This window comes from Chiloscyllium punctatum, chromosome 4 (genome assembly GCF_047496795.1).
Source record: "Chiloscyllium punctatum isolate Juve2018m chromosome 4, sChiPun1.3, whole genome shotgun sequence".
NCBI classification, from domain to species: domain Eukaryota; kingdom Metazoa; phylum Chordata; class Chondrichthyes; order Orectolobiformes; family Hemiscylliidae; genus Chiloscyllium; species Chiloscyllium punctatum.
This window is the reverse complement of record NC_092742.1, coordinates 15,924,885-15,947,004: the sequence shown is the minus strand read 5'-3', so window position 1 is coordinate 15,947,004 and position 22,120 is coordinate 15,924,885. Positions and strand designations below refer to the sequence as shown.

Here is a 22,120-nt window from a genome sequence, read left to right as displayed (position 1 = left end):
ATCCACGTATCTTCAAGGTGTGAGTAGTCCATTTCATTTCCATTCTGTGACTGCATTCAAATATATATATTTTTATCCTCTACTTTATGGCTGGTAGACATACCAGTTATTTTCCAAACAAATGGCTTTATATAGATCTGAAAGTCTATATGCATTTTACGCAACAAATAATTAAATCTGCACAACCAGTATTCTCCCACAGCAAGGCAATCTAACCTGGGAAAAGGACTCTATTATTTTTGTTTTTATGTGGCCAGCATATTCAGTTGCTTTCTCATTCTGATCACCAGGTCTGAGAATTGGTTTTTAGTGTTTTGTATCCTGTTGATTCTACCTTGATTTTTTTGAGGGTGACCTCTCGGTTTGATTTTCAGGGGTTGCTTTTGGATTTTCAGGGGCTGCTATCTCATTTTGGCAAACTTACTGATGAGGTGATACCATCCTGTAATGTCAAGAGCTTTTTATTTGGGTTGACATATCAGGTACTTGGACTGACAGCAGAATTGGAGAGTCAGAAATGTGCATCATTATTCTTAACAATTACCAACCCTCCATTGGACATAAAGCACAGCACACAAGGGAAGTATGAATTCTTAAGAATACAGCAGAAATAAATGAGCAAACAAGGTATTTTCAAAGCAACTGACACAATCTTCTATCACATAAAAGCATTATTCAAAATGCAACTTCCGCAGATTAAGCAGGAAGTGAGTTGGATGATCAATCCTTCACATATTGAATACAGGAGTAGCACAGAAGGGCTGAATGGCCTCTTCCTACTCTTACTTTCTATGTTGGGGTCACAGCATAATTGTTCCTTAGAGACTCCTTTTCTTTTAATTTGATTTATGATTGTCACAGGTACATAAAAATTTGAGAGGTCCATTCAGCAGTCTAATAACGGCGGGAAGAAGCTGTTCTTGAACCTGTTGATGAGTGTGTTTAAGATTTTGTATCTTCTGCCTGTAGGAAGAGGTTGAAAGAGATTATAACCAGGATGGAAGGGGTCTTTGATGATTTTGGCTGCCTTGCCGAGGTAATGAGAAGTGTAGATGGAGTCATGGATGGAAGATTGGCTTGCATGATGGAATGGGTTGTGTTCACAACTTTCTCTTCCCCAGTCCCCCCCTCAACCCAACCTGGCCCTAGCTCTGTCAGAGGCCCAACCACCCATAGGCAGCTTTGGTCCTGGAATATGACTCAAACCTGTGGGCAACATCCAGCCTGTGAGCAGATTTCTCACCTATTCTGTCACTCTGTTTTCTGTGGTTATCCTCATGATTAACGTTCCATGGACATCTCGGGGCCTTTCAGGTACAAATTCACACACTGCATATTTTGAGAGCTGCCTTGTGTGTGCAACAATATGCACTGGATTTTCCCTCCTGAGGCAGCTCGCTCGAGTCAGGAAATTTCCTCGTAACACCGGATTCAAATGAGCCTGCTGAAATTGAGATCCCTTCACGTAAGGGTTCACATCCTGCTCTTTTCCCCTTTATGACCAGAAATGCGATTAGTTGTAGTTTTCACGTCCAGGTCCGGTCTACCATTTTTAAAGGTCTAAGAAATCTCCACGACTTGGAGAATATTTACCACAAATGTTCCATTCCTCAAAAACATTCTGGAAAAGCTTAAGTCAGACAAAACTATTATTTATTGTTTTGTCATTTGGTAACACAGAAACATACAAAATGGGAAGATAAAAAATATTTGGATAAGTACAGGAATAGGGAAGGTTAGAAGGGATGAGCTGAGTTTGGGATTATGTACGGCATGGACTGGTTAGGCCGAAGGGTCTGTTTCTGTGCTGTATGACTCTGTAAGAGGTTATAATCGCTTAAGGCTGGTAACTTGGTACACTTAACACTTGGTAAACATAGAAACATGGGTGGATATCCTCAATGTGAGCAGCTTTAACAACACTCAGGAAGCTTGACACCATTCAAGACAAAGCAGCCCCCTTTGATTGACCTCACATCCACAAACATCCACTCCCTCCACCAACAATGCTCAGTGATAGCAGTGTGTACTATCTATATGATGCAGTGCAGAAATTCACTAAAGATCCTTAGACAGCACCTTCCAAATGCATGACCATTTTCGTTTAAAGTACAAGGGCAGCAGATACATAGGAAGACTATCATCCTGAAATTTCCCTCCAAGCCATTCACCATCCTGACTTGCAAATGTGTCCCCATTCCTTCACTGTCACTGGGTCAAAAATCCTGGAATTCACTCCCTAACAGCATTGTGAGTCTACCTACAGCAAATGGACTGCAGCAATTCAAGAAGGCAACTCAGTACCAACTTCTCATGGGCAGCTCGGGACAGGCAATAAAGTGCTGGCCTGCCAATAATATCGTGTCCCACTCATGAATAAAAAAAGTGCATAAAAAACACTAGCTGATCATTCAACTCAGTCCCCTGTTCTTACTTTCTCCTCATACCGTACAATCCCTTTAGCCCTAAGAACTATATTGAACTCCTTCTTGAAGCATTCAATGTTTTGGCCTCAGCTGCTTTCTTCAGACCAATACTTGAACGTTGCTGAAAGAAGGCTCATTTTATCAAAGGCCTTTGCCCTGCTGTCATCAGGACGATTTGCAAAAAATACCAAAACGTAAAGGTAAATCAGAATGTATGTCAGTATATGAGGAAAATGCCTCTTGGACATCCTAAAACCAATTAATTATCATTATTGTGGCTTCTGTGCCTTGGCCAACTTTGTTTTCCTCAAAAAAACTTTCCCAAGATAAAATGCTTTGAAAGGCTTATTCTGTTGAACCTGATCAAGTGGTTCCTCCCCAAAATGTCAAAGGGGATTGAACTGATGATCCCTTCATCCAAAGTTATTCAGTAAAATCACTGCAGCAGGTGAGAGTAAAACAAAGCAAAGAAAGCAATTAAAGCCTTGATGTTTATTTTGTTCAGATGAAGTGTTTTTTTTTGTGAGAGGCACCTTAAATGCTCCAGTTTCCCTTAGGCAATGCTATTTGTAGGCACATGTGAAAAAGTAAGACACTTTGTTTCTCTGCAACTACTGAAATATTCTGCAATTTAGAATTTTGCTGTGTACAGAGCCAATTTCATTCCCCTGTCAGCCATTGTAGCAACATTCTTTCAGGGGAATTTTAGGGCATGACACAGTCGCAAGAACCTTGGTTTTAATTTTCGGCAAAAAAAACATTATTTATCAGCAAATTCCCAATTTTCAGGTTGACTGTAATTTAAGCCGTATTTGATTTTGGATGAAGTGTCTTTGTGGAAATCATAGCAGCAGCAGCAGCCATACAAGAATGTACAACAATGGAGTATAACCCGCAAACAGTCAGGGGTTTCAGCGGGAGCCAAGCAGAGTAAAGAATCATTAGATAAATGGGTAAAGTTCAGAAAAAAGACATTAAGTAAACGTACAGAAGTGTTCTTGTTTTGCAGTGGTACTGTCCCTATCTCTGGGCCAGGAGGCCCAGCTTCAAGTTCTCCCAGCTCCAGAGATATGTAATTATGGACCTGTACAAGTCGGAGCAAATTACTGCAGATGCTGCAATCTGTACTGATAACAATAAATGCTGGAGGTCACAGTGGTTCAGGCAGCATCTGTGGAAAGACAGCCAGCTAACATTTCGAGTGTAGATGACTCTTCAGTGGAGCTTCAACGTGCTGTGATGAAGAGTCATCTAGACTTGAAGCATTAGCTTGCTGTCTCTCCATGGATGCTGCCCGACCTGCTGTGATCTCCAGCATTTGTTGTCTTCAGTCAATATTCCTGCACAGGTTGATTAGAAAACATAAAAGACCAAAAGAATATCGAAACAATTACAGGGTTGTTCCTCATCGCATCTTATTCGCTCGGCAATTAATCCAGAAAGCCAGTATAATATTAAGGGGACCTGGGTTTAAATCCTGTCACGGCAGATGGTGGAATTTGAATTAAATTTTTAAAAATCTGGAATTTAGGGTCGACTGATGACTATGAAACCATTGTCAATTGTCGGATAAACCCATCTAATTCATTGATGTTCTTTCGGAAGGGAAATCTGCCATCCTTACCTGATCTGGCCTACATGTGACTCCAGAGCCATAACAATGTGGTTGACTCTCTGCTACCCTCTGAATGGTCTAGCAAGCCACTCAATTGTATCAATCGCTCGGAAGTCACAACAAAGAAATGAGACTGGATGGACCACATTGCATCGACCTCGGAACCGAAAAAGACCATGGCAAAAACACAAACAGCCCTTTTGACTATGCAGAGTCCTCCCTACCAACACCTGGGGGCTAGTCCCAAAATTAGGAGTGTTGTCTCACAGACTAGTAAAGCAACAGCCCGGCATAGTCATTCTTACAGAATCATACCTTACAGATAACACCCCAGACACCACCATTACCATCCCTGGATATGTCTTGTCCCACCGGCAGGATAGACCCAGCAGAGGTGGTGGCACAGTGGGATACAGTCAGGAGGGAGTTCCCCTGGCAGTCCTTGATATCGAGTCTGGACCCAGTGAAGTTTCATGGCTTCAGGTTAAACATGGGCATGGTTACCACATACTATCCTCCTTCGGCCGATGAATCAGTGCTCCTCAATGTTGAACAACACTTAGAGGAAATACTGAGGCTGGCAAGGATGCAAAACGTACTCTGGATGGGGGATTTCACTGTCCACCATCAAGGGTGGCTTGGCAGCAGCATTACTGTTCGAGCTGGTTGGGTCCTAAAGGATATAACTGCCAGACTGGGTCTGGGGCAGGTGGTGAGGGAACCAGTAAAAGGTAAAAACATACTCGACCTCATCCTTACCAATCTGCTGGCTGCAGAAGCATCTGTCCCTGACAGTATAGGTAAAAGTGACCACCGCACAGTCCTTGTGGAGACAAAGTCCCACCTTCACATTGAGAATAACCTCCATTGTGCTGTGTGGCAATATCACTGTGTGAAATGGGACAGACTTCAAACTGATCTAGCAGCTCAAGACTGGACATCCATGAGGTGCTGTGGGCCATCAACAGCAGCAGAATTGTACTCCAGCACAATCTGTAATCTCATGCCATGGCATATCCCCCACTCAACCATTACCATCAAGCCAGGGGATCAACCCTGGTTCAATGGAGAGTGCAGGAGGGCATGCCAGGAGCACCTAAAAATGAGGTGTTAACCTGGTGAAGGTACCAAACAGGACCACTTGCATGCCAAATGGCTTAAACAGCAAGTGATTAACAGAGCTAAGCGATCCCACAACCAACGGATCAGATTGAAGCTCTGCAGTCATTCCACATCCAGTCATGAATGGTGGTGGACAATTAAACAATTCACTGGAGGAGGAGACTCCACAAATATCCCCATCATCAATGATGGAGGAGCTCAGCACATCAGTGCAAAGGATAAAGCTGATACATACAAAAATATCTTCATTCCGAAGTGCCGAGTGGATGTTCCATCTTGGGCTCCTCCGGTGGTCCCCAGCATCACAGATACCAGTTTCCAGCCAATTCGATTCACTCCACGTGATATCAAGAAACGACTGAATGCACTGGATACTGCAAAGGCAATGGGCCCTGATATCATTCCGGCAGTAGTACTGAAGACATGTGTTCCTGAACATGCTGCTCCCCTAGCCAAGCTCTTCCAGTACAGTTACAGCACTGGCATCTACCCAACAATATGGAAAATTGCCCAGGTACGCAAACAGCAGGACAAATCCAACCCAACCAATTACAAGCCAATCAGTGTACTCTCCATCATCAGTGAATTGGTGGAAGGGGTCATCAACAGTGCTATCCAGCAGCACCTGCTCAGCGACTATCTGCTCAGTGACGCCCAGGTTGGGCTTCGCCAGGGTCACTCTGATCCTGATCTCATTACAGCCTTGGTTCAAACATGGATGAAAGAGCTGAATTCCAGAGGTGAGGTGAGAGTGACAGCCCTTGACATCAAGGGTGCATTTGACCGAGTGTATCATCAAAGGATCCCTGGCAAAACTGGAATCAATGGGGATCAGGGGGCAAACACTCCACTGGTTAGAGTCATACCTGGCACAAAGGAAGATGGTTGTGGATGTGGATGGTCAGTCATCTCAGCTGCAGGACATCTCTGCAGGAGTCCTTCAGGGTAGTGTCTTAGGCCCAACAATCTTCAGCTGCTTCATCAATGATCTTCCCTCTGTCATAAGGTCAGAAGTGGGGATTATCGCCAATGATTGAACAGTGTTCACCACTACTCAGAACTCCTCAGATACTGAAGCACTCTGTGCTCAAATGCAACAAGATCTGGGCAAAATCCAGGCTTCGGCTGACAAGTGGCAAGTAACATTCGTGCCACATGAATGCCAGACAATGACTATCACCAACAAGAAACACTCTAACCACCACCCTTTGACATTCAACGGTATTACCATCAGTGAATCCCTCAGTGTCAACATCCTTGGGGTTACCATTGACAAGAAGCTCAACTAGACTCACCACATAAACACAGTGGCTACAAGAGCAGGTCAGAGACTATGGATACTATAGAACATAGAACATAGAACAATACAGCACAGAACAGGCCCTTCGGCCCACGATGTTGTGCCGAACTTCTATCCTAGATTAAGCACCCATCCATGTACCTATCCAAATGCCGCTTAAAGGTCGCCAATGAATCTGACTCTACCACTCCCTCGGGCAGCGCATTCCATGCCCCCACCACTCTCTGGGTAAAGAACCCACCCCTGACATCTCCCCTATACCTTCCACCCTTCACCTTAAATTTATGTCCCCTTGTAACACTCTGTTGTACCCGGGGAAAAAGTTTCTGACTGTCTACTCTATCTATTCCTCTGATCATCTTATAAACCTCGATCAAGTCACCCCTCATCCTTCGCCGTTCCAACGAGAAAAGGCCGAGAACTCTCAACCTATCCTCGTACGACCTACTCTCCATTCCAGGCAACATCCTGGTAAATCTTCTCTGCACCCTCTCCAAAGCTTCCACATCTTTCCTAAAGTGAGGCGACCAGAACTGCACACAGTACTCCAAATGTGGCCTAACCAAAGTCCTGTACAGCTGCAACATCACCTCATGACTCTTGAATTCAATCCCTCTGCTAATGAACGATAATACTCCATAGGCCTTCTTACAAACTCTATCCACCTGAGTGGCAACCTTCAAAGATCTATGTACATAGACCCCAAGATCCCTCTGTTCCTCCACCTGACCAAAAACCCTACCATTAACCCTGTATTCCGCATTCTTATTTGTTCTTCCAAAATGGACAACCTCACACTTGGCAGGGTTGAACTCCATCTGCCACTCCTCAGCCCAGCTCTGCATCATATCTAAGTCCCTCTGCAGCCGACAACAGCCCTCCTCACTGTCCACAACTCCACCTATCTTTGTATCATCTGCAAATTTACTGACCCACCCTTCGACTCCCTCCTCTAAGTCATTAATAAAAATTACAAACAGCAGAGGACCCAGAACTGATCCCTGCAGAACTCCACTTGTAACTGGACTCCATGCTGAATATTTACCATCTACCACCACTCTCTGACTTTGACCGGTTAGCCAGTTTTCTATCCAATTGGCCAAATTTCCCTCTATCCCATGCCTCCTGACTTTCCGCATAAGCCTACCATGGGGAACCTTATCAAATGCCTTACTAAAATCCATGTACACTACATCCACTGCTCTACCCTCATCCACATGCTTGGTCACCTCCTCGAAGAATTCAATAAGACTTGTAAGGCAAGACCTACCCTTCACAAATCCGTGCTGGCTGTCCCTAATCAAGCAGTGTCTTTCCAGATACTCGTAAATCCTATCCCTCAGTACCCTTTCCATTACTTTGCCTACCACAGAAGTAAGACTAACTGGCCTGTAATTCCCAGGGTTATCCCTATTCCCTTTTTTGATCAGGGGCACAACATTCGCTACTCTCCAGTCCCCTGGTACCACCCCCGTTGCCAGTGAAGACGAGAAGATCATTGCCAACGGTACTGCAATTTCCTCTCTTGCTTCCCACATAATCCTAGGATATATCCCGTCAGGCCCGGGGGACTTGTCTATCCTCAAGTTGTTCAAAATGTCCAACACATCTTCCTTCCTAACAGGTATCTCTTCTAGCTTATCAGTCCGTTTCACACTCTCCTCTTCAACAATACGGTCCCTCTCGTTCGTAAATACTGAAGAGAAGTACTTGTTCAAGACCTCTCCTATCTCTTCCGACTCAATACACAGTCTCCCACCACTGTCCTTGATCGGACCTACCCTCGTTCTCGTCATTCTCAGGTTTCTCACATACGCATAGAATGCCTTGGGGTTATCCTTGATCCTATCCGCCAGGGATTTTTCATGCCCTCTCTTAGTTCTCCTAATCCCTTTCTTCAGGTCCCTTCTGGCTATCCTGTATCCCTCCACTGCTCTGTCTGAACCTTGTTTCCTCAACCTTATGTAAGCCTCCTTCTTCCTCTTTACTAGACATTCAACCTCCCTCGTCAACCAAGGCTCCCTCACACGACCATTTCTTTCCTGCCTGATCGGTACATACATATCAAGGACATGTCGTATCTGCTCCTTGAAAAAGTCCCACATTTCCACCACATCCTTCCCTGACAGCCTATGCTCCCAACGTATGCTCCTCAAATCCTGTCTTACAGCATCGTAATTTCCCTTCCCCCAATTGTAAAAACTTCCTTGTTGTGCGCACCTATCTCTCTCCATAACCAAGGTGAAAGTCACAGAATTGTGGTCGCCATCACCAAAATGTTCACCCACTAACAAGCCCACCACTTGTCCCGGTTCGTTACCGAGTACCAAATCCAATATGGCCTCCCCTCTGGTTGGACAATCTACATACTGCGTTAGAAAAGCTTCCTGGACACACTGCACAAACACCGCCCCATCCAATCTACTTGATCTAAAGAGCTTCCAATCAATATTTGGGAAGTTGAAGTCGCCCATGACTACGACCCTGTGGCTTCTGCACCTTTCCAAAATCTGTTTCCCAATCTGTTTCTCCACATCTCTGCTGCTATTGGGGGGCCTATAATAAACACCCAACAAGGTGACTGCACCTTTCCTATTTCTGACTTCAGCCCATACTACCTCCAGAGGCAGATCCCCCTCAAACTTCCTTTCTGCAGCCGTTATACCATTCTTCCTTTCTGCAGCCGTTATACCATTATGGCGAGTTATACTATGGCGAGTAACTCACCTCCTGACACCCCAAAGTCCATCCACTATCTACAAGGCACAAGTCAGGAGTGTGATGAAATACTCTCCACTTGCCTGGATGGGTGCAGCTCCGACAACACTCAAGAAGATTGACACCATCCAGGACAAAGCAACCTGCTGGATTGGCACCACATCGACAAACATTCAATCTCTCCACCACCGGCACTCATTAGCCGCGGTGTGTACTAGCTACAAGATGCACTGCAGAAATTCATCAAAGATTCTTAGACAGCACCTGTCCATCTAGAAGGACAAGGGCAACAGATACTTGGGAACACCACCACCGGCAAGTTCACCTCCAAGCCACTCACCACTCTGACTTGGAAATATACCACCATTCCTTCACAGTCATTGGGTCAAAACCCTGGAATTCCTTCCCCAGTGGCATTGTGGGTCAACCCACAGCAAGTGGACTGCAGTGATTCATGAAGGCAGCTGACCACCACCTTCTCAAGGGCAAATAGGGATGGGCTATCAATACTGGGCAGCCAAGTCCCGCAATTGAACAAAAATATACATGTGAAAAAAAACTGTGAAAAATGTATTTTATTCTCTCCTCATTCATCAGCTTTCTTTTATCTCTTTCATTCGCACAAAGTTTGCATAGCCTGGTGTATCTGATTGCAATTCTTCACTGTAATTTTAATTGGGACTAGTACAGTCAAACTTCACTAGTACACCATAGCAACCCAAGAGTCACATGTGCACCAACCTAATACAAAAGCAGAAATTGCTGGAGAAATTCTGCAGGTCTGGCATCATCTGTGGAGAGAGAAACAGTGTTAAGGTTTCCCGTCCGGTGCCCCTCTTCAGACGGTTTCTGAGGAAGGGTCACTGGATCTGAAATGCTGACTCTGTTTCTTTCTCCACAGATGCTGCCAGACCTGCTGAGTTTCTCCAGCAATTTCTGGTTTAGTTTCATGATTCCAGCCTCTGAGTCCTTTGTTTTTTTTGCATTAACTTACCCACCGGCACTATGCCCGATTCTGAATGGTTTTCTTATACCCATTCTTTTGGAAACTATTTGAGATTGAGCACTGCACACTCTCCTTTTACCTTTATTCAAACAACAGTTGAGGCCTCAAGTAAACTGATCCCAAAGAAACATTTTTTTGTCAATTATAAATTTCCGAATAGATACACTTGCTGTTTGGAAGTTCATGATGTGGTTGTGTTGGAGTTGCCACATTGAGTGACTAAGCATAAGTGATGCTGCTCTAAGGTTAGTTTCGGGTAAATTACTGGGATCTAAGGAACATTAACTGAATTCCCAATACATTGTTTGTATCACTTCCAAGGATTGATCAAAGAATACCTACAGTGTGGAAGCAGGTCATTCAGCCCATCGAGTCCACACTGGTGCTCCAAATCCACCCCTTATCCTATCCCATTACCCTCTATTCCCCATGGCCAATCCACCGAGCCTGCACATCTTTGGACATTGGGAAGAAACCGGAGCACCTGGAAGAAACCCACACAGACATGGGGAAAATGTGCCACCTTCACACAGATAGTCACTACTGTGAGGCAGTAGTGCTAACCACTGAGCTACCATGCCGCCCAGAATAATAGCAGAAACATAGATCACTCTCTCAGAAGTCCACCTTTAGAGCCTCAAACAGCCAGTCTAACTCATTCAAAATCCAAATTCACTTTCAGAACTCCATTAAGCCACGGATTTTGTATTAACACAAATCTATTTCAGACTCTCTTTCTACTTCAACAACTCAGTTATTATAAAAGGAAAACTTGCGATATGTGGCACCTTTCCTGACCTCAGGGTGTGCAGTGAAGTGACTTTGAAGTGTTGTCAGTGTTGTAGGAAATACAACAGCCAATCTGCACAGCAAGATCTCAAAATAAAGCAAGTGGCGGTGTCCACGTGGTCTATTTGTAATGTTGATGGGAAGATATCAGGATAACTCCACTCTACTTGCTCTAAATCCAAGTAATTTCAGTAATTACTGATATGTCAACCTTAGACCAAGGTTCTGTCCAATTGTTTAACTAGCAGGTCGTACCAAAGTCAGTGCAGCACTCCCTCAGTACCGTTCTGGAGTTTCAACCAAAGTTTTTGCACTCCTGTCTCTAGATGTGATTCCAAAATCAACTGACCCAAAGGGCATTAATGCTACCTGCTGATCCACAGTATACACTGTGGGCATAGAGTCAGAGAGATGTACAGCATAGAAACAGACCCTTAAGTTCATCTCATCCATGCTAATCAGATATCCTAGAATAATCTTGTCCCATTTGCCAGCATTTGGCCCAAATCCCTCTAAACCCTTCTTACTCATCAACCCATCCAGATGCCTTTTAAATGTTGTAATTGTGCCAGTCTCCACCACCTCCTCTGGCAGCTCATTCCATACACACACTACCATCTACATGAAAACGTTGTCCCTTCGGTCCCTTATAAATCTTTCCCCTCTCACCTTAAACTTATGCCCTCTAGTTTGGACTCCCCACCCCAGGGAAAAGACATAAATTTTCACCCTTTTCATGCCCCTTCATGATTTTATAAACTTCTATAAGGTCACCCCTCAGCCTCCAATGCTCCAGGGAAAACAGCCCCAGCCTATTCAGCCTCTCCCTATCGCTCAAACATTCCAACCCTGGCAAAATCCTTGTAAATCTTCTCTGAACCCTTTCAAGTTTCACAACATCTTTTCTATAACAGGGAGACCCGAACTGAATGCAGTATTCCAAAAGTAGCCTCACCAATGTCCTGTACAGCCACAACATGACCTTACTAACATATTACAGAATCATTGACGTTAATTCTTTCTCCCAAAAGCAATTTTCAAACCAGAGCTGGTCATATGTTAAAATACTGCTAAAATATGATGCTCTGTTCAAATGGAACAATTAAATGCTGTTGCCTTAAATCCACATACCACAGTAAAATACCACAGCAGATGTCAGTGACCGATTTGTTTCATACATGATCTTTTACAAAATAGTGGGGCATGCAATTAACCTAACACATCCTTTACCCTCACATTTATGTAAATCTTTCAAATTCATGATTTGGGTAAATACAGTGACAGGGTATAAGATGCTTTTGACAGTCAAAGACTGGAAGCCATACTATTGAACATACGTTGCATATTTAAGCTGAGACTTCTTTCCCTGGAGCGTAGGAGACTGAGGGGTAACCTTACAGAGGTCTACAAAATCACAAGAAGCATAGATAATGTAGATAGCCAACAGCCTTTCCCCATGATAGGGGAGTCTAAAACTAGAGGCCGTAAGTTTAAGGTGAGAGGGGAGAAATATAAAAAGGTCCAGAGGACCTTTTTACACAGAGGATGGTGAGTGTCTGGAACAGGCTGCCACAGGTAGCAATGAAGGGAGTACAGTTTTGCCATTGAAGAAACATTTAGACAGGTACATGGATGGGATAGGTGTGGAGGGATATGGACCAAACACAGGCAAAGGGGACTGGACTAATAATGTTGGACTGAAGGGCCTGTTTTCATGCTGTTAAACCTCGATGGCTGTCAACAAACATTCTATCCTCATGTCAGTGCCATGTAATCTGACACCACTGGTGCTGCACTCTAATTATTATTTTAACAGCTGTTAACCCATTATGGTACAAGATCCACCAAGTTAAACAGGAAGCTACAATTTGTGTTGAGTCATGTTCTCTAGTCAGTGTAGAGGGTGCCCAGTTAGCAACACAGCATATCTTTCCCAATGCAGACACTGAGCAAGCAAAATCAAATAGGTTGTTAATCTGCTTGTAATCTGAAGTATGTGGTAATTGACAATTTGGATTGACTCCTACGTTATGCATCCCTGTTATAGGAAGTCATGATTTGGAGGTGCCAGTGATAGACTGGGGTGTACAAAGTTGAATATCACACAACATCAGGTTATGGTCCAACAGGTTTATTTGGAAGCACTAGCTTTCAGAGCGCTGCTCCTTCGCAACCACCTGATGAAGGAGCAGTACTCTGAAAGCAAGTGCTTCCAAATAAACCCATTGGACTATAACCTGCTATTGTATGATCTTTAACTTTGTTATAGGAAGGATATCATTAAGCTGGAGAGGATTCAGAAGAGATTTACCAGGACATTGCTGGGAATGAAGGGTTTGAATTATAAGGAGATGCTGGATAGGCTGGGACTATTTTGACCTGGACTATAGGACGTTGAGGGGTGATCTTAAAGAGGTTTATAAAATCATGAGGGGTATAGATAAGGTGACTGGCAGGTGTCTTTTCCCTAGGGTGGGAGATTTTAAGAGTAAGGGGAATAGGTTTAAAGTGAGAGGAAGAAAATCTAAAACAGAAATGAGGGGCAATATTTTTACACAACGAGTGGCTCTTGGGTGGAGTGAGCATCCAGAGGAAGTGGTGAATATGGGCACAGTTGCAACTTTGAAAAGATTTGGAGATGCCGGTGTTGGGCTGGGGTGTACAAAGTTAAAAATCAAACAATACCAAAGCTACTCCATCCAAATAAACCTGTTGGACTACAACCTGGTGTTGTGTGATTTTTAACATTTAAAAGGCATTCAGTTAAGTACATGAACAGGAAGAGTTTGGAGGGATATGGGTCAAGTTCAGGTAGGAGGGTCTAGTTTAGCTTGGAATTATGGTTGGCATGGACTGGTTGGACCAAAGGGTCTGTTCTGTGACTGTATACCTGTTTGAATGAGGGGACACACTTAAGATAGAGATTTTGTCTCTCAGTAAGTGACTAGTATGACTAGTATTTAGAAATTTCTTCCCAAGTTAGCATTGAAGGTTGGGTCATAGAATATTATTGAAGGCTAAGTTAGACGGATTTTTAATCGGTAAGAGAGTTATGGGAGAAAAATAGAATTTGTCAGAAAACTCAGTCAGTCCTTTAGATTAGAGTACTTACAGTGTGGAAACAGGCCCTTTGGCCCAACAAGTCCACACCACCCCGCTGAAGCGCAACCCACCCATACCCCTAACTTAACACTACGGGCAATTTAGCACGGCCAATTCACCTGACCTGCACATCTTTGGACTGTGGGAGGAAACCGGAGCACCCGGAGGAAACCCACACAGAGAACGTGCAAACTTCACACAGTTTGAGGCGGGAATTGAACCCAGGTCTTTGGCGCTGTGAGGCAGCAGTGCTAACCACTGTGCCACCGTGCCACCTGAAGATCCTGCAGCATCTGTGGAGAGAAAGCAAAGTTAACATTTCTTCAGATGAAGGGACCCAAACCATTAACACTGCTATCTGTCCAAAGTCACTGCCAGACCTGCTGAGTTCCTCCAGGAATTTCGGTTTGTTTTCTGATTTCCAGCATCCACAATTCTTTGTTTTTTAGTTGCACAGTTATGGGGCTGGGGAGGGGAAAAGGCAGGAAGGTGAAGGGAAGGCCACAACCAGATCAGCCATAATCTCACTGAATGGCACAGCAGGTTTGAAGGGCCGAATGGCTTCCTCCTTCTCCTTTCTTCTTATGTTTTCAATCACTTGTTCGGAGGCTTAGAGGTCTTCAAGGACTGTCCATTCTTCACCTGCCAGACGCCACTCCATTTGGATAGGGTTCAGGGAGACCAACAGCATTGAAGAGGTGCATTAAAAAACTTGGGCCTGAAACTGAATGCCTTTTTGTTTTGCCCTCACACCTACCTGGAAACCTGTCTGAGTTAAAGTTCATTCATATAGCTCCCTACAACCATAGACAGAGGAGTCATGAAACAGACACACAGGGACAAGACAGCCACGTCTTTGTTAGGCCGTGTCCACTATTTTATAGGGTTCCTCCCTGAAAGAACACCACAGGGGCTGAAATGCCATCACCAAGTCACCCTTTACTTACACGTGCACAGTACATGGACTCTGACCAACTATAATGTTGGACTGAAGGGCCTGTTTTCACCTCAGGAGAATCCCTGAGATTCCTGTTTATATCTCGGCGAAATTGGGTACTGCTGGAGATTAGAGTCAAGATTAGAGTAGTGCTGGAAGTGCACAGCAGGTCAAGCAGCAGCCGAGGAGCAGGAAAATAGATACTTCGGGCAAAATCCTTTCAAACGTTGATTTTCCTGCTCCTCGGATGCTGCCTGATCTCCTGTTTATATCTGTTAGCCAGAGCTCCTTAATTGGAGCTGTTGGGACAATCAGGGAACTCATACTCAGTGAGATTCACCTGGGCATCCTTGTTCCAATCACTGCACTCCCCTTCTGCTTCCCTTTCTTTAGCCCCGTCAGGACATTTATTCGGAATGGTTACCCACATCAGCTTTTTGAAACGGTGAGGATACAAGAAGGAATGACAGCAGAGCAAGCTGTAGCTTAAAATGAATGAAATCTTGCCAGTTTATCTGCTGAAAAAAACCATGACCTCCTATAAAATTCAAAGTTCCCAGATTCTAGGATCACTTCAACCCTTGTTAACTTGCCTTTGGGTGTTTTTTGATCAATTTTTATCTGAAATAGCATGAGGAAATGGGATATTTTATCTTGAGGCTTCGGGGCTGGAATGTGTCCCTATAATCTAAGCAGACTTGTTTCAATTAAGCTTTCTAGTGGCCCTGTGAGGATTCATTTCATGTTCAGCACACAATGAATTAAATTCTCATACAATATGAATGAAATAAGTGCTAATATGAATTATTCCCATGTTGCACTTGCATCACATCTAACACCATTTAAGGAATGCACAAAGAGTGAGCCTCCGATTTTTGTTTAAAGCAGTCGAAGTGCTGGCTGGGGATAAAAGAACCCATGTGTTGGATTAATTAGGCCTAAAGCAGAGAATTCCACTCCCCGAGTGAATAAACCTCTCCTTATGTCAGTGCTAAATGGTCTACCCCGCAATCTTAAATTGCAACCTTTGGGTTTGGATACCTCCTGGTCATCAAAACATTCTTCCTATGTTTGCATTCAGTATTTTGGTCTCAATTGCTTTCTGTGGTAGTGAATTCCACAGGCTCTGGGTGAAGAGATTTCTCCTCACCTCAGTCCTCAGTGGCCTACCCCATATCTTTAAACTGTGACCGAATACTCAGTACTGAATCTCAGGCCTCATTGGGATTGTTGTAACACTCCTCAGGTACCTAATTGGTCATGATCAAGTATCTCACCTCAGAGACCAAGATAGAAACAGGAAGAATAGGGGCAGGAGTAGGCCATTCAGCCCATCGAGCCCGTACCACTGTTCAATATGATCATGGCTGATCATTCATCTCAGTCCCCAGTTCCCACTTTCTCCTCATACCCTTTGATTTCTTTAGTCCTAAGAACTGTACCTAACTCCTTCTTGAAAACATTAAGTGTTTTTGTCTGAACGTCTTTCTGCAGGCAGAGAATTCCAGAGGCTTTCCACCCCTAGAGTGAAGACACTTCCCCCCATTTCACTCCTTAATGGCCTACCCTGTATCTTTAAACTGTGACCCACACCTCCATCTTAATGAAGGGTTAAATATGGATTGAGATGGGGGAGACTGGGGGGGTGGTGGTGGGGTGGTTTGCATGGAGTAGGAACTGGGACAGTTGGAAGCCAACCCGTGATGAGGTGAGTAAGGGTGTAGTGTGGTGAGGTTACTGGGAGAGGGAAGGAGTGGGAGAGTTGTCCATGCGAGTGCATGCAGGAGTGGGTAGGGAGGGAGCAACTGGAAAATGGAAACTGAAGAGGATGGAGGGAGCAGAGCAACTGAGTGACAGAGGTTGGGTTAAACTTAGTGGCATTGGGATTAAAGGGTATAGGGATAAATTGTGCAATAGCATGGGTGGGATGAGGATGAGAGTCAATCAAAAGGTGCATGAATGAAGTTAATTTTATTCTACAAAGTTAATGCAAAGTTTAACTAACCAGAACCAGATATGTGATATTATTCACAACATGAGTTTTTATATATACCCTTAAATTCCAGTTCATTGATATATAACAAAGTTAAAATACTTTGGGAATTTTTCTGAAGTTTAGCACAATTATTTACTTTCATAGTTCTGTTGTGTTTGGGCAAAATTATATAAGCCAATTTATTAAAAGGACATCAAGAGAAACTCCCACAACATAGTAACTTAAAATAAGAAGCAGAAATTTGAAATGTGTGTTTTACAATAAGCAGATAGGAAAGAAAGTCATCAATGTGGAAGATTGTTTCTTTCACTTTCATTCACCTAAGTAGAAAGAACGTTCAATTCGTTGTCCCTTCCTTTCTTCTCTTCTTCTGACCCTGATTCCTCCATCCCTGCTTCCACCTCTCCTTTTCTCCCTTCCTCCATCTCCCTTCCCCATCTCTCCTTCCTCCATCCCACCTCCTCCTCTCCTTTCCTCCTTTCCTCTATCCCCCTTTCCTTTCTCCCCTTCCTCCATCCCCCTTCCTCCTCACCTTTCCTCCCTTCCTCTATCCCCCTTCCCCTTCTTCCCTTCTTCCCTCGCCCATTCCTCCTCTCTTTTCTTCCCTTGCTCCAACCTCCTTTTTCTCCTTTCCTCCCTTGCTCCATCCCTCTTCCACTTCTCCCCTTCCTCCATTGCCCCCTTCCACCTCTCCTTCCCTCCCTTCCTCCATTCACCCCTTCTGTCTTTCCCTCCTTTCCTCCATCCCCTCTTCCTTTTCCCTTTCCTCCTTCTCTCCCTTCCTCCATTCCCCTTCCTCTGTTCCCCCTTTCTCCTTTCCTTTTTCCTCTGTTCCCTTTTTCCAACCTTTCCTCTGATGTCTGCTCCTTCTTCCATTCTTTCTCTTCGCCTTTCCTCCTGCCTTCCCTTGATCTATCCCTCCTTCCTGAACTTCACTTCTCTTTCCCCCATTCCCATGCTTGTCCCCTTCTTGTGCCATCTAACCCTCCTGTGTTGCCTTCCTCCCCATCCCCATTCCTCTTCCCTGCTCTTCATCCTATCCCCTTCCTCCTCTCCAACTTCCTTCTCCTATCTTCCTCTTTCCACCACCCCATCCCCTACCCTCACTACAGCCTCTGTTTCATACATAATTGATGCTGAAGTTTTGGGCTCCAACACTACCCAGAAGTCCATTCACTTCCCCAAGAAGTGGAAAGATTTATCAATCTATATGTTGTACTCAAAGCAATGGAAATTGAGGTGTGCATTCTTTTCCATTGTCCTACTCCATGGTTTTATTAAAATAATTTTCCATATTTACTTCCAACACATTTGTGGTAGCTCCCACTCAGATGTTTTATGTCCCTATTAAAAAGCTACTGTTTTGAAATCAGCTTTTTCTCTGCATCACCTCTGGTGTTCGAACGCCTCATGTTAGTTTATTTTTGTATAAGCTTTCAGGTTTGCTGCTCAGTCAAAGACTCTAATTGCTAGTCCATAAGCCATAGATGTTGAATAATCCTTAATCTCGAGTTTGCCGATTGAGACGGAAGGGGCCACTTACACCGTTGTGTCAGTCATTGTCCATTTAGTCCCTGAGGTAAACCACAGAATCCCTACAGTATGGAAACAGGCCCTTTGGCCCAACAAGTTCACACTGACCCTCCGAAGAGGAACCCACCCAGATCCCTTCCTGTATCCTATATTTACCTATCCTCCACATTCCTGAACACTGTGGGCAATTTAACAGGGCCAATTCATCTAACCTGCATCTTTGGATTGTGGGAGGAAACCCACACAAGCACGGGAAGAGCATTTAAACCCAGGCCCCTGGCACTGTGAGGCAGCAGTGCTAACCACTGAGCCATGTGCCACCCTGTAAGTCTCCAGTTTCAGTTCCCACTGCAGGAGCTAAGCGCCAGAATCAAGGCTGACTCTCCTTCACGGTATCTGTGCTACTACCGTTTCGATGAGGTGTGAAACTGAGACCCCATCTGCTTTCTCAGATTCGGGCAACATTTCCCAGTAGCATGGTATTGAAGGAATGCTGTTTGTGGAAATCTGCTGAGTTTGATTTTATAGGTCCCTGAATCCTCCCGTACGTACAGCAAGGGGCATGAGGAAACTTGTAAAGTACATAATGATGCGAGCCCACAGCCATCCTGCTTATCCTGGTGACCACTCCCCTAAAATATTTGGTGCTGAACAAAGTACTGACCAGCTCTTCATCCTACTGAGGCCCCGATGTGGGACATTATTGCCCTCAGTCTTTTTCCATTGCCATAATAGACTGGGCAGTGGAAGGTAAGAAACGTTGCTGTTGAAAAGGTGGAGAGGTAAGTGGAGGGGAGGAGGGTAGGGCAAGTGGAGGTGAGGTGAGGTGAGAGGACCTCATTTACTGATGTGCATTGGGAGCATCTCTTCAGAGGTCGTACCAACCCCCTTCCTCCACTCATTTTGCCTCCCTGGTGGATCTTCAAATCGAGGCGCCAAATCCATCCCTCACCTGCCTAGGTGTCTGATTTCCGCACATCTCCAAAATCTAAAAGGCCTGGTCCTTATGCCTGTTGCAACACCACTTTGTGAGCCTGCTCACAGTCCAAGCTGGGAACCCCACTGAGTTCCAGCGTTGGGACCAAATACATTTCCAGTCACTCCCATGGGCTGTACGTTCTCGAGTATGAAATCCCCTTCCAGCAGGTGACAGAAGTCCACCTCTTTGCTTGTTGAGGTCTCTCACAGTGTCTTATTGATATGGGTGGTCAAACATTCTGACTTTTTGCCACTGGAAGTGCAAATGAACTGCAAATTCAGCCCCTTCTGCTGTTATAACAGCAGCTACACTTCAAAATTACTGCCGTAGGGACAAATCACTTCAAAACATTGAGTGTGAAAGGCGCAATGTGAATGCTATTTAAATTTGTACTTTTCTTAAATTCATTCACGGAATGTGCACATCGTGGTCCATTTAGATTAGATTCCCTTCAGTGTGGAAACAGGCCCGCCTATCCCATTTGCCGAGAGGGTAGTTAAGAGTACCCCACATTTCTGTGAGTCTGGAGTCACATGTTGGCCAGACCTGATAAGGATATCAGGCAGGCAGGATGCTCGAAGAACCAGGCAGCATCAGGAGGTGGAGAAGTCAACGTTTCGGGTGTAACCCTTCTTCAGGACTGGGGGTGGGTGTAGGGGGAGCTGCAGATAAAGGGGGTGGCAGGGGAAGGGTGGTGAAGTGGAGATGGGTGAAGACAGGTAGAGGGTACGATGTGGTTAGTCAATGGGAGGAATGAATATGGTTGGTGGCAGGGAGGAGTGAAAGGGAGAGGGAGGGGCTGGGAGGATAGTCAGAGTATGGGAAAGGAAGTTATTTGAAATTGGAGAACTCAGTGTTGAGTCCTCCATGCTGCAGGATGCCCAGGTGGAAGATAAGGTGTTGTTCCTCCAATTTGTGGTGTGGTTCGTTGTGGCAATGGAGGAGGCAAAGGATGTTCTGCAGTTTTTTTTTGTCTCAGATCAGATAACACACCTCCCAATTCACACAAACACGTGAGTGAATGAGATGGATTTATTTTGCCTAAAAATAAAACAAAGAACTGCAGATGCTGGAAATCTGAAACAAAAACAAAATGGACACATTTCTGGAAAAACCTGGCAGGTATGGAAGCATCAGAGGAGAAAAAGCAGCGTTAACATTTTGAATCCAGTGACCTTTCATCAGAACCTTTTACAACAATTGGCAGTGGTTACATTGTCAGCGTTTTCATTCCAGATTGAATTTTGATTGAAAATGTTATTATCTGCCATGATGATAATTGAGCTCTGGAGCATCAACCTGGAGTTCTGAATTGCTTAATGGTAAGTTCCTAGTGAGGTCCTAGTGAGTGTTGCTGAACAAAGAAACCTGGGAGTGCAGGTTCATAGCTCCTTGAAAATGAAGTCGCAGGTAGATAGGATAGTGAAGAAGGCATTTGGCATGCTTTCTTTTATTGGTCAGAATATTGAGTACAGGAGTTGGGAGGAGAAAGTGAGGACTGCAGATGCTGGAGATCAGAGCTGAAAATGTGTTGCTGGAAAAGCCCTTCCTGAAGAAGGGCTCATGCCCGAAACGTCAATTCTCCTGCTCCTTGGATGCTGCCTGACCTGCTGCGCTTTTCCAGTGACACATTTTCAGTACAGGAGTTGGGAGGTCATGTTGCGGCTGTACAGGACAATGGTTAGGCCACTGTTGGAATATTGCGTGCAATTCTGGTCTCCTTCCTATTGGAAAGATGTTGTGAAACTTGAAAGGGTTCAGAAAAGATTTACAAGGATGCTGCCAGGGTTGGAGGATTTGAGCTATAGGGAGAAGCTGAACAGGTTGGGGCTGTTTTCCCTGGAGCGTTGGAGGCTGAGGGCTGACCTTATAGAGGTTTACAAAATTATGAGGGGTATGGATAGGAGAAATAGACAAAGTCTTTTCCCTGGGGTTGGGGAGTCCAGAAATAGAGGGCATAGGTTTAGGGTGAGAGGGGAAATATATAAAAGAGATTTAAGGGACAACTTTTTCACGCAGAGGGTGGTACGTGTATGGAATGAGCTGCCAGAGGAAGTGGTGGAGGCTGGTACAATTGCAACATTTAAGAGGCATTTGGATTGGTATATGAATAGGAAGGGTTTGGAGGGATATGAGCCGGGTACTGACGGGTGGGACTAGATTGGGTTGGGATATCTGGTCAGCGTGGACAGGTTGGACCGAAGGGTCTGTTTCCGTGCTGTACATCTCTATGACTCTATGCGAGTCTGGTGACATTACCACCACACCAGTACCATCCATATCTGCTTGGAATCACTTGAGTGCTACATGCCATTGCACTTTTTCGCACTTTTTCCCTGTTCTCTCTCATCCCCTGTTTTGCTGTTTTTGGTGTGTGGTGCTGGAAAAGCACAGCCGATCAGGCAGCATCGGGGGAGCAGGATTCAAGCATAAGCTCTTCATCAGGAATGTGACACGGTTTGACTCTGATCTCTAGCATCTGCAGTCCTTGCTTTCTCTGCTCTTTTTGGTGTTCATATTGCCTCAAGCTCATTGGTCCTTTGCTCCTGTTTCTCTATTTTCATCAAGAACAGATTTTATTTATTTTTCCAAGGTCA

The 22,120-nt window shown here is 44.6% G+C and overlaps 1 protein-coding gene across 31 annotated transcripts in view; it reads left to right on the top strand.

Moving 5' to 3' along the window:
* Positions 1 to 22,120, top strand: part of nrxn3a (neurexin 3a) — a 2,037,428-nt gene that overhangs the window by 847,973 nt on the left and 1,167,335 nt on the right. The gene's annotated exons all lie outside the window — the stretch shown is intronic.